Source organism: Medicago sativa, chromosome 6 (genome assembly GCF_051527215.1).
Source record: "Medicago sativa cultivar Bolivia chromosome 6, Bolivia_mono, whole genome shotgun sequence".
NCBI lineage: Eukaryota > Viridiplantae > Streptophyta > Magnoliopsida > Fabales > Fabaceae > Medicago > Medicago sativa.
The window spans coordinates 39,131,249-39,140,458 of NC_140754.1; the positions used below are offsets into that span (position 1 = coordinate 39,131,249).

The following is a 9,210-nucleotide window of genomic DNA, read 5'->3' on the forward strand; positions in this document are numbered from 1 at the left end:
TTCTCATCATCCTTAGGCTTCCTTCTTTTGGTTAACAAGTCTTTCATGAACTTAGCATACAACGGCATTTGATCAAGAGCTTCACCGAAAGGAATATTTACCTGAAGTTGTGAGAAAAGTTGCATGAACTTCTTGAATTGGCCTTCATCCTTTTCTTTCTTCTTCGAAAGGTGAGGGTATGGAAGCTTCACATATGATGGAATAACCTGTGGTTTGTCTCCATCTTTCAAAATTTGACTCTTCGACTTCCTCAAGATTGAATCTTCATCAATTAATCTCTCACTTTTTTCTCCCTCTATTTTTTTCTTCCTTTCGTTTTCAACTTCTCCATGATCATTTTCTTTTTCAACTACACCCTCATCATTCTTTTCAACTACATCATTCTCCTCCACCTCAACTACTTCATCAACCTTCTTTGGAGCTTTTGGAACTAAAGGTGTCAAAACCTTTTTGCTCCTCAGTTCAATAGCATTACAAGACTCATTCTTAGGGTTATCTTTAGTGTTACCTGAGAATCCGCCTTTGTTTTGTTCAGCCAACTGCTTAGCTAATTGCCCCAGTTGAGTTTCAAGCATCTTCCTAGAAGCTTCATTGTTCTTTCTTTCAGCTTCTTGACTCTTCTTCATCTCTTCAAAGTTGCCTTGAGTCATCTTCATGAAGTTCATCATAGTTTCCTCAAGAGCGGATGGCTTCCTTTGTTGTTGTTGAGGAGGAGTTAGCATCTGAGAGTTCAAAGCATTGTTGTTTGAGTAGCTTAGATTTGGATGCTTATTAATGCCTGAATTGTAGTATTGATTCTGCCTTTGATATCCTCCCATGAAGTTAGCTTCTTCACTTGATCCTTCCGGAACACATTCACCGTTTGGATGTTCTTCACCACATAAGTCACATTTGATTGCAGCCACTTGTTGTTGCTTATGAGCCAAAGTGAAGCCTTGAAACTCCTTAGTTAGAGCTTCAATTTGTTTGTTCATAGCTGCTTGGTTAGCAAGGATAGCAGTTTGTTCACTCACCCCAAACACTCCTCTTTCTTTCTTTTTAGCTTGATCACGATACTCATTGCCAGCCATGTTTTCAATTAGAGCTTGAACTTCATGATCAGTTTTACTTTTGAGACTACCTCCCGCGGAAGCATCTAAGAACATTCGAGTGTTTGGTGTTACCCCCTCAGTGAAGATTTGGAGGTATTGCTTCTCGGTGAACTCATGATTAGGGCATCTCTTGAGAAGCAAATTGAATCGCTCCCAAGCATCATACAATGATTCACCTTCTCCTTGCTTGAAGTTAGAGATCTCCATCTTCTTCTCCCAATACTTAGACATAGGGAAGTATTTCTCCAAGAACTTCAGCTCTAACTCTTCCCATGTTTGGACAGTCCCGTTTGGAATTGTTAGCAACCAATCTTTTGCTCTTCCCGTCAAGGTGAAAGGAAACAGCCTTAGCTTCTTTTGTGCTTCAGTCACGGTGGCTGGTTGCACACAAAACTCACAGGTTTCAGCAAAACGGCTCAAGTGTTCATGAGGACTCATAGCTTCAGTCCCATCGAATTGCTTGTCCCTCAAACCATTGAGGACAGTTGTCTTGATGTCGAACGCTACGGGGTTAGCTGGTTGAAAAGTGTGGGTCAGTTGACCGCGATGAGTGGCTAACCCGTAGTCTCCAAGCTTAGGTCTTGGTGGTACAACTCCTTCTCCTTCCATCGTTGCAGATTTAGGAGAAGAATTTGTTTCAGATTCACTTGAGAGTTGCTCCGGTACTTGTTCTCGAACACCCGGTGGAACGGATTGAGCTAACCTTTGCGATCGGACAGCTTTCCGAAGTGCTCTAGCAGTTCTTTCAATCTCCGGATCGTACTCTAAGTCGTCAGAGCTCTGTTTACCTCGCATAAACAGCAAAATACCTTAGTAGCACTGCACAACGCAAAGTAATCAAGTGAATATGAAAACAGAAAAATAAAAATAAAAAAAACAGAAAATTAAATTGCAAAAACCCTAAATTATAACGTAATTGCCTTGTTGAAATAATTCAACAGTCCCCGGCAACGGCGCCAAAAACTTGATAGATCTCTGGCAAGTGCACCAATAACTATCGAAGTAGTAAAAATATCGTTCCCACGAGGACTGTTTTTAACTTCAATTATTCAATTTCGTTATAAAAGTCGGATGTATAAAAGTTTATTTTGTTTTGCCACTAGGCAGTAGATTTGGTTTGATTTTAAGAAATCAAATAAAAAAGTAAAGATTTGATTAAGAAAATAGGAGAGAGATGAGATCAGGTCTTCGAATCCTCTATGTTTCCCCTAATTGGTTACTGCACCTATTATTACTAATGATTCTCTAGTTTCACGATAGTTAACAAATTAGCCCTAATCAATCCCTTGAGTTAGGACCCTCTTTTTAAACTACAGCCCCTAATTCCTTAGGTGGTCTAATAATCATCAAAGGTTTAAGCACGTTAACCTAATATCACTAACAAACGATTATCCATTCCTAGACTAACCATGTTTATTAGAACAATTCAATTAGGTCTAAGTCGAAAGCTATGGTCAGTAGTCATTCGATCTCACAAAATCATGTTTATATTTGATCAGGATATAAAAAGCAGTAAGAACAATTGAATTGAATGAAAACTAGAATATCATTAATAAGTAATAGAGTTTCACAGCAACATATGATCAATTAGGGTTACATAGGTTCATCTCCGACCTAATCTCTAAGAGATTTAGCTACTCATAATTGAGTTTACAAATAGCATAATCAATGAAAGAATTAAAACATACATAAACTGGGTTAGAGATGATGAAATCCTCTCCGCTGCAGCCTTCTGGGTGTTAAAATCGCACTTTCGTTCTCCAAAATCGTAACCCTTGTTCTTCAGATTGAGTGCAGTATTTATAGAAGTCATGGGCCTGACCCATCAAAATCGCGCCGCGCCTTGTTAATTGGCGTGCCGCGATTTCCCCTTTACAGGAAGTGTGTATTTTTGCTTCAAAAATCGCAGCACGGCTTGAAATTGGCGTGGCGCGATTTCCTTCGAACAGACTTCAAATTTTAAGCTTTTTGCACTCCAGAACAGTAAAAATTGCATGAGAACTCTATCAAAATGTCACAATAAGTCCCTAATATTACGTAATGACAGAATGTCATCACAACCCCAAACTTAAACCATTCCTTGTCCTCAAGGAATTTGCTTGCAACAGTGACAAACGACAGTAAAATAACAGTTACCTGACAAAACGATAGTACCCAAAAGTTCATTCTCCTTCTAGCTAAAGATGAGCTAGTTTGACTTGTTCGCATCCACCAATTCACAACTCCACGCAACAATTTGAAATAGGGTTCTACCAGTCGACATGCAGGTCTACATATTACCATATGCTTGAAAAGTTTCTAAACATCAATCAAAGTCAATATCATTACACACTTTTGAGGTCTTTAGGGTTATAACGGGGCTTAGGTGAAAGGTGGGATATATTTGGATAAGTAGGCTACACAAAATTTGAGTTAGGCATTCCTACGGAAGTTAAAGCACAAAGTTCAATCCTTCATTCATTCACCTTGTGGAAATACAATCAATGCAAAGGTACTAGAGAACATTTTTAACATTTAGGGACACTCGAGTTTGAAGTTACTCGGATTTTAGATGTTTTGTCCCTTTTTCATCATTCAATTTCTTTTTTTTTTTTTTGATACACCATTTTTGTGTATATATTGCATGACAATTTCATATTTCTTTCATTTTTTTGTTCTCTTATTCTCTAGTACCCCCACCCCAAACTTAGTTGGTTGCAAATTCCAATAGCAACCCCAAACTTAATCTTTAGCAACATTCTACAATGCCTTAACTCAGAAATTCATTAAGGGACAAGTCCTAAAAGTCTCTAGGCTTGTAATGTAGTTTGTCACCGAACAAAAAGTTCTAATCCTACCGGCTCACAATTGGTTAAGAAAGGATAAATTCAATCAATATCAGGGTAGGCTTCAAAAAGGCTCACAGGACCAAGCACTTTTGCCTCAGTGTGTAATTGACAAAGACCAATCAATAATAGAGAAACAATGCAAGTTCTAGAAATGTAGTTGCATGGAAAACTAATCTAAATATAAGTAAATTGAAAAACAAGATTTGGCAATGAACCTTATGGCTGAGATTTCTGGGAGTATGTGACTACCTAGCAACGCCGTACACTTCGCCTTTGAATCAAGTCACCCCTCCTTTAGAACTTTTGGAACACCGTTTCATCAAACAACTGTTACTAAACTGGAATAGGTCACATGAAACAAAACAAATTCATTAATAAAACAAGTGCAGGAGCAATTACAATAGGGAAATAAGTTCAATGGACTTCGACATTAAAAAGAAAATAAAAAGAAACTACATCAAAAGAAAAATGACTGAAAAATAAAATACAAAGCAGAAAATGCTAATCCATCAGTAGATCAGCCCATGTCTTGATCATCATCCGAGTGTCCAGCCCCCGGTGTCCTCAATCCTTCAAAGATGTCATCCCCTTGATCTTGCTCGGTGTTATTGAAATCATCAGTGATTTCCCTCCTCATGCGCAACCCATACTCTTCTTGATGTGTAAAATATTGCTCCATGCGCTCACGGGAGCCTCCAAACCTCTCATAAGACCCACGAATCGGACCCATATGCAATTGAGCCTCCGCAGCAAACGCAGCTGAGAACCTAGGACGGTTCACCCACAGCTGGTCCGAAGTCTCATTCATCCAATTAGCTTGCACATGCATGAATTCCTCAAGCTTTGGATGAAGAGGAGCATAACCCCCTTGGCTACTACTCCCTCCTTGCTCCATTTGTTGTTGCCTTGCTGCCTCCCTCTCTCTCTCCTTGATGTAGCCTTCATATTTCTTGACAAACCCATCCATGACCGAGTCGGTGATCGGCTTCATATTGCTTGTGTTGAGATCACTATCATAAGCCGGCACCAACTGTTGTTCACACAACCAATTAATTAAGCTTCCATGTCCCAATTGTGTGGTGTTCCCGGTTGCTAGATCATGAAGACTATTGGCCAAGAGGCGGCCAATATCTATAGGGTGCCCCTTGATGATGGCATAGGCAGCAAGCTAAGCACCCTCTTGAGAGGAATTTCAGAAGTGCAAGATGCACTCTCAAGAGTCTGGACCACATATGATACCCACGCCTTGGGTACCGGCAGCATCTCCGCATAGGTAAGCATCCGGGACTTTTTCCAAGTCGACCCAGGCCTACACATGGTGGTGATGATCTCATCAAAAGTATCCTCCGTAATAGCAAATCTCTCCCTCCTTAATTTTTCAACCCAACACTCCTCCGGTGCTTGAACATTCAGCCATGCGTTGAGAGCATCCGGGCTGAAGTCAATGTACTTTCCTCGAACAAAAGATTGAAAGGGTGTATCGGACACCCTTGCATTTGCAAAGAATTCGACGATCACCGTTTTGTTGTTTGCCTCGTCGATCATCTCATTCAATCTCGTCCACCCCCTCCTTCGTATTTCAGACTCAAAGAAAGGATATTTCACAAGTTTTGTGAAATCAAACTTCCTCTCCCCTATGACTTCAAAACTCTTCATAGATTGATGGAACTCCTGGGCTAGGTCATTGATGAAATGGATGGCGTTTTCGGGTGGTTCGGATGCGGCACGGGGGCGTTTGGATTTGCTTGTGGATGGCTTGGGGTTGGTGGCTTTCTTTGAGCGGGTGTTTCTTTGGTTGGAGGCCATTTGTGGTTTGGGAAGATGGTGAATGGAAAGTTTTGTGAAGTTTGGGAAAGTTTTGAATGATTGTGGTTTGATGGTGGTTTGGATTGATGAATTTGTGATTGGGATTTTGGTTTGATGATGGTTAGGAGGTGAATATTGAGATGAAGATGAAGAGAATTCGTGAATGGAAGTTTAGGGAAGTTTTGATAGAGAAAGGTAGGAAGAATGGAATGAAAATGATGATGAACAGTGAAGAATTTATAGTGCTGTAGGGGCAAAATCGCGGCACGCCAATTTGCAAGGCGCGGCGCGATTTTGTGTGTAACGGCTAGTAACGGGCAAATTTCTAACGGTAGGGAAGTTTGGTGGGTTTGTAACGGCTAGTTTTTGCAACGGTTAGTCAACTTTCAAGCAAAATCGCGCTGCGGCCAATTACAAGGCGCGGCGTGATTTCTTTAAAACAGGGAGAGTGTTCTCCTGTTCTTCAAAATCGCGGCACGCCAATTTGCACAGAGCGGCGCGATTTTGGGCAACAGGGAGTGTGTTTTTGCTTTCTCAGGCCAAAAAAATTTTTGTTTTCTTGAAAAATGCCTGAGTTCCTTTACGTTCTGAAAATTTTTGAGGAGAGAATCATGCAAGACATCAGTACCTTGCATGATTTTCTTGGCAAGAGGTATATTTGAGCAAATTTCTAAAACTTTCCTGCCTTGTATTAAAAGAAAAGAAAAATATTTTTGTGTTTTTGTTTTTGAAAGCAATAAAATCATACCTGAAAAATAAATAGTGGGTTGCCTCCCACTCAGCGCTTCTTTATTGTCACTAGCTTGACTGATGACCATCCCTAAGGATTAGTTGATGTGGCTCCCTCTTCATTGTTTGGGAGTCCTCCTTCACGGTACCGTTTCAGCTTTTGTTCCTTACCCTTGAAAGTTCCTTGTGCACCAGACTTCTTGATGTCTATAGCTTCATCAACAGGCTTGTTTCTTGCCATCCCTTCGTCACAGTACCTCCTAATTCTTTCCAAAGTATCAGAGAGAGTTGAATGCATACACCATCGAAAAGCAGCCGGCCCATTACGCATCCCACAGGGAATCCTTCTATAAGCCAATTTACCACCTGGACCAGTGGTAGTAGTCTTTATTTCATTTTTACCAATTGCCAATCCCCCATACTTGTTGTCACGGATGTCTCCTGATGATTGTTGGTGCATCTGTTCTTTGCTTACTTCCAGTTGCTTAACACCCTCTATCTTTCCAACATCTTCAATCACTTCTTGTCTGTCTATAGATTCCACACTTTCCACCTCCTTAGATTGAATAAGTAGAGATTCAAGGGTTTTATCTTCGACTGTTTCTTCCACAACGTCAATCCGGTAACATTTGGGATTCTCATCTTGGTGCTTCATTGCCTCAAAGATATTGAAGACTACCTGCTCCTTATGGAACCTCAACATTAGCTCTCCACGTTCAACATCAATCAAAGCACGACCAGTTGCAAGGAAAGGTCTTCCTAGAATGAGTGGCATGTCTTCATCTTCAGCCATGTCTAGGACCACAAAGTCTGCTGGGAACACCAAGTCATTAACCTTGACTAGCACATCTTCAAGTATACCGAAAGGATAAGAGATTGACCGATCAGCTAAAGTAATGGTCATTCTTGTTGGTTTTGGTTCCCCACACTTAAGCTTCTTCATCATTGAAAGAGGCATCAGATTTATACTTGCTCCCAAGTCACATAAAGCTCTTCCAATGTCTACCGGTCCAATTGAACAAGGGATAGTAAAAGCACCAGGATCCTTCAGCTTAGGTGGCAGCTTCTTTTGAAGAATAGCACTACAATTCTCAGAAAGTGCTATGTTCTCATCATCCTTAGGCTTCCTTCTTTTGGTTAACAAGTCTTTCATGAACTTAGCATACAACGGCATTTGATCAAGAGCTTCACCGAAAGGAATATTTACCTGAAGTTGTGAGAAAAGTTGCATGAACTTCTTGAATTGGCCTTCATCCTTTTCTTTCTTCTTCGAAAGGTGAGGGTATGGAAGCTTCACATATGATGGAATAACCTGTGGTTTGTCTCCATCTTTCAAAATTTGACTCTTCGACTTCCTCAAGATTGAATCTTCATCAATTAATCTCTCACTTTTTTCTCCCTCTATTTTTTTCTTCCTTTCGTTTTCAACTTCTCCATGATCATTTTCTTTTTCAACTACACCCTCATCATTCTTTTCAACTACATCATTCTCCTCCACCTCAACTACTTCATCAACCTTCTTTGGAGCTTTTGGAACTAAAGGTGTCAAAACCTTTTTGCTCCTCAGTTCAATAGCATTACAAGACTCATTCTTAGGGTTATCTTTAGTGTTACCTGAGAATCCGCCTTTGTTTTGTTCAGCCAACTGCTTAGCTAATTGCCCCAGTTGAGTTTCAAGCATCTTCCTAGAAGCTTCATTGTTCTTTCTTTCAGCTTCTTGACTCTTCTTCATCTCTTCAAAGTTGCCTTGAGTCATCTTCATGAAGTTCATCATAGTTTCCTCAAGAGCGGATGGCTTCCTTTGTTGTTGTTGAGGAGGAGTTAGCATCTGAGAGTTCAAAGCATTGTTGTTTGAGTAGCTTAGATTTGGATGCTTATTAATGCCTGAATTGTAGTATTGATTCTGCCTTTGATATCCTCCCATGAAGTTAGCTTCTTCACTTGATCCTTCCGGAACACATTCACCGTTTGGATGTTCTTCACCACATAAGTCACATTTGATTGCAGCCACTTGTTGTTGCTTATGAGCCAAAGTGAAGCCTTGAAACTCCTTAGTTAGAGCTTCAATTTGTTTGTTCATAGCTGCTTGGTTAGCAAGGATAGCAGTTTGTTCACTCACCCCAAACACTCCTCTTTCTTTCTTTTTAGCTTGATCACGATACTCATTGCCAGCCATGTTTTCAATTAGAGCTTGAACTTCATGATCAGTTTTACTTTTGAGACTACCTCCCGCGGAAGCATCTAAGAACATTCGAGTGTTTGGTGTTACCCCCTCAGTGAAGATTTGGAGGTATTGCTTCTCGGTGAACTCATGATTAGGGCATCTCTTGAGAAGCAAATTGAATCGCTCCCAAGCATCATACAATGATTCACCTTCTCCTTGCTTGAAGTTAGAGATCTCCATCTTCTTCTCCCAATACTTAGACATAGGGAAGTATTTCTCCAAGAACTTCAGCTCTAACTCTTCCCATGTTTGGACAGTCCCGTTTGGAATTGTTAGCAACCAATCTTTTGCTCTTCCCGTCAAGGTGAAAGGAAACAGCCTTAGCTTCTTTTGTGCTTCAGTCACGGTGGCTGGTTGCACACAAAACTCACAGGTTTCAGCAAAACGGCTCAAGTGTTCATGAGGACTCATAGCTTCAGTCCCATCGAATTGCTTGTCCCTCAAACCATTGAGGACAGTTGTCTTGATGTCGAACGCTACGGGGTTAGCTGGTTGAAAAGTGTGGGTCAGTTGACCGCGATGAGTGGCTAAC

The 9,210-nt window shown here is 40.7% G+C and overlaps 2 non-coding genes across 2 annotated transcripts; both read left to right on the forward strand.

Moving 5' to 3' along the window:
- Positions 1–1,200: 1,200 nt before the first annotated feature.
- On the forward strand, positions 1,201–1,306 carry LOC146915044 (small nucleolar RNA R71). Its single transcript, XR_015017230.1, has one exon. It is a non-coding gene; the product is annotated as a small nucleolar RNA R71 (small nucleolar RNA).
- Positions 1,307–8,760: 7,454 nt separating this feature from the next.
- On the forward strand, positions 8,761–8,866 carry LOC146915045 (small nucleolar RNA R71). Its single transcript, XR_015017231.1, has one exon. It is a non-coding gene; the product is annotated as a small nucleolar RNA R71 (small nucleolar RNA).
- The last annotated feature ends 344 nt before the right edge of the window (positions 8,867–9,210 follow it).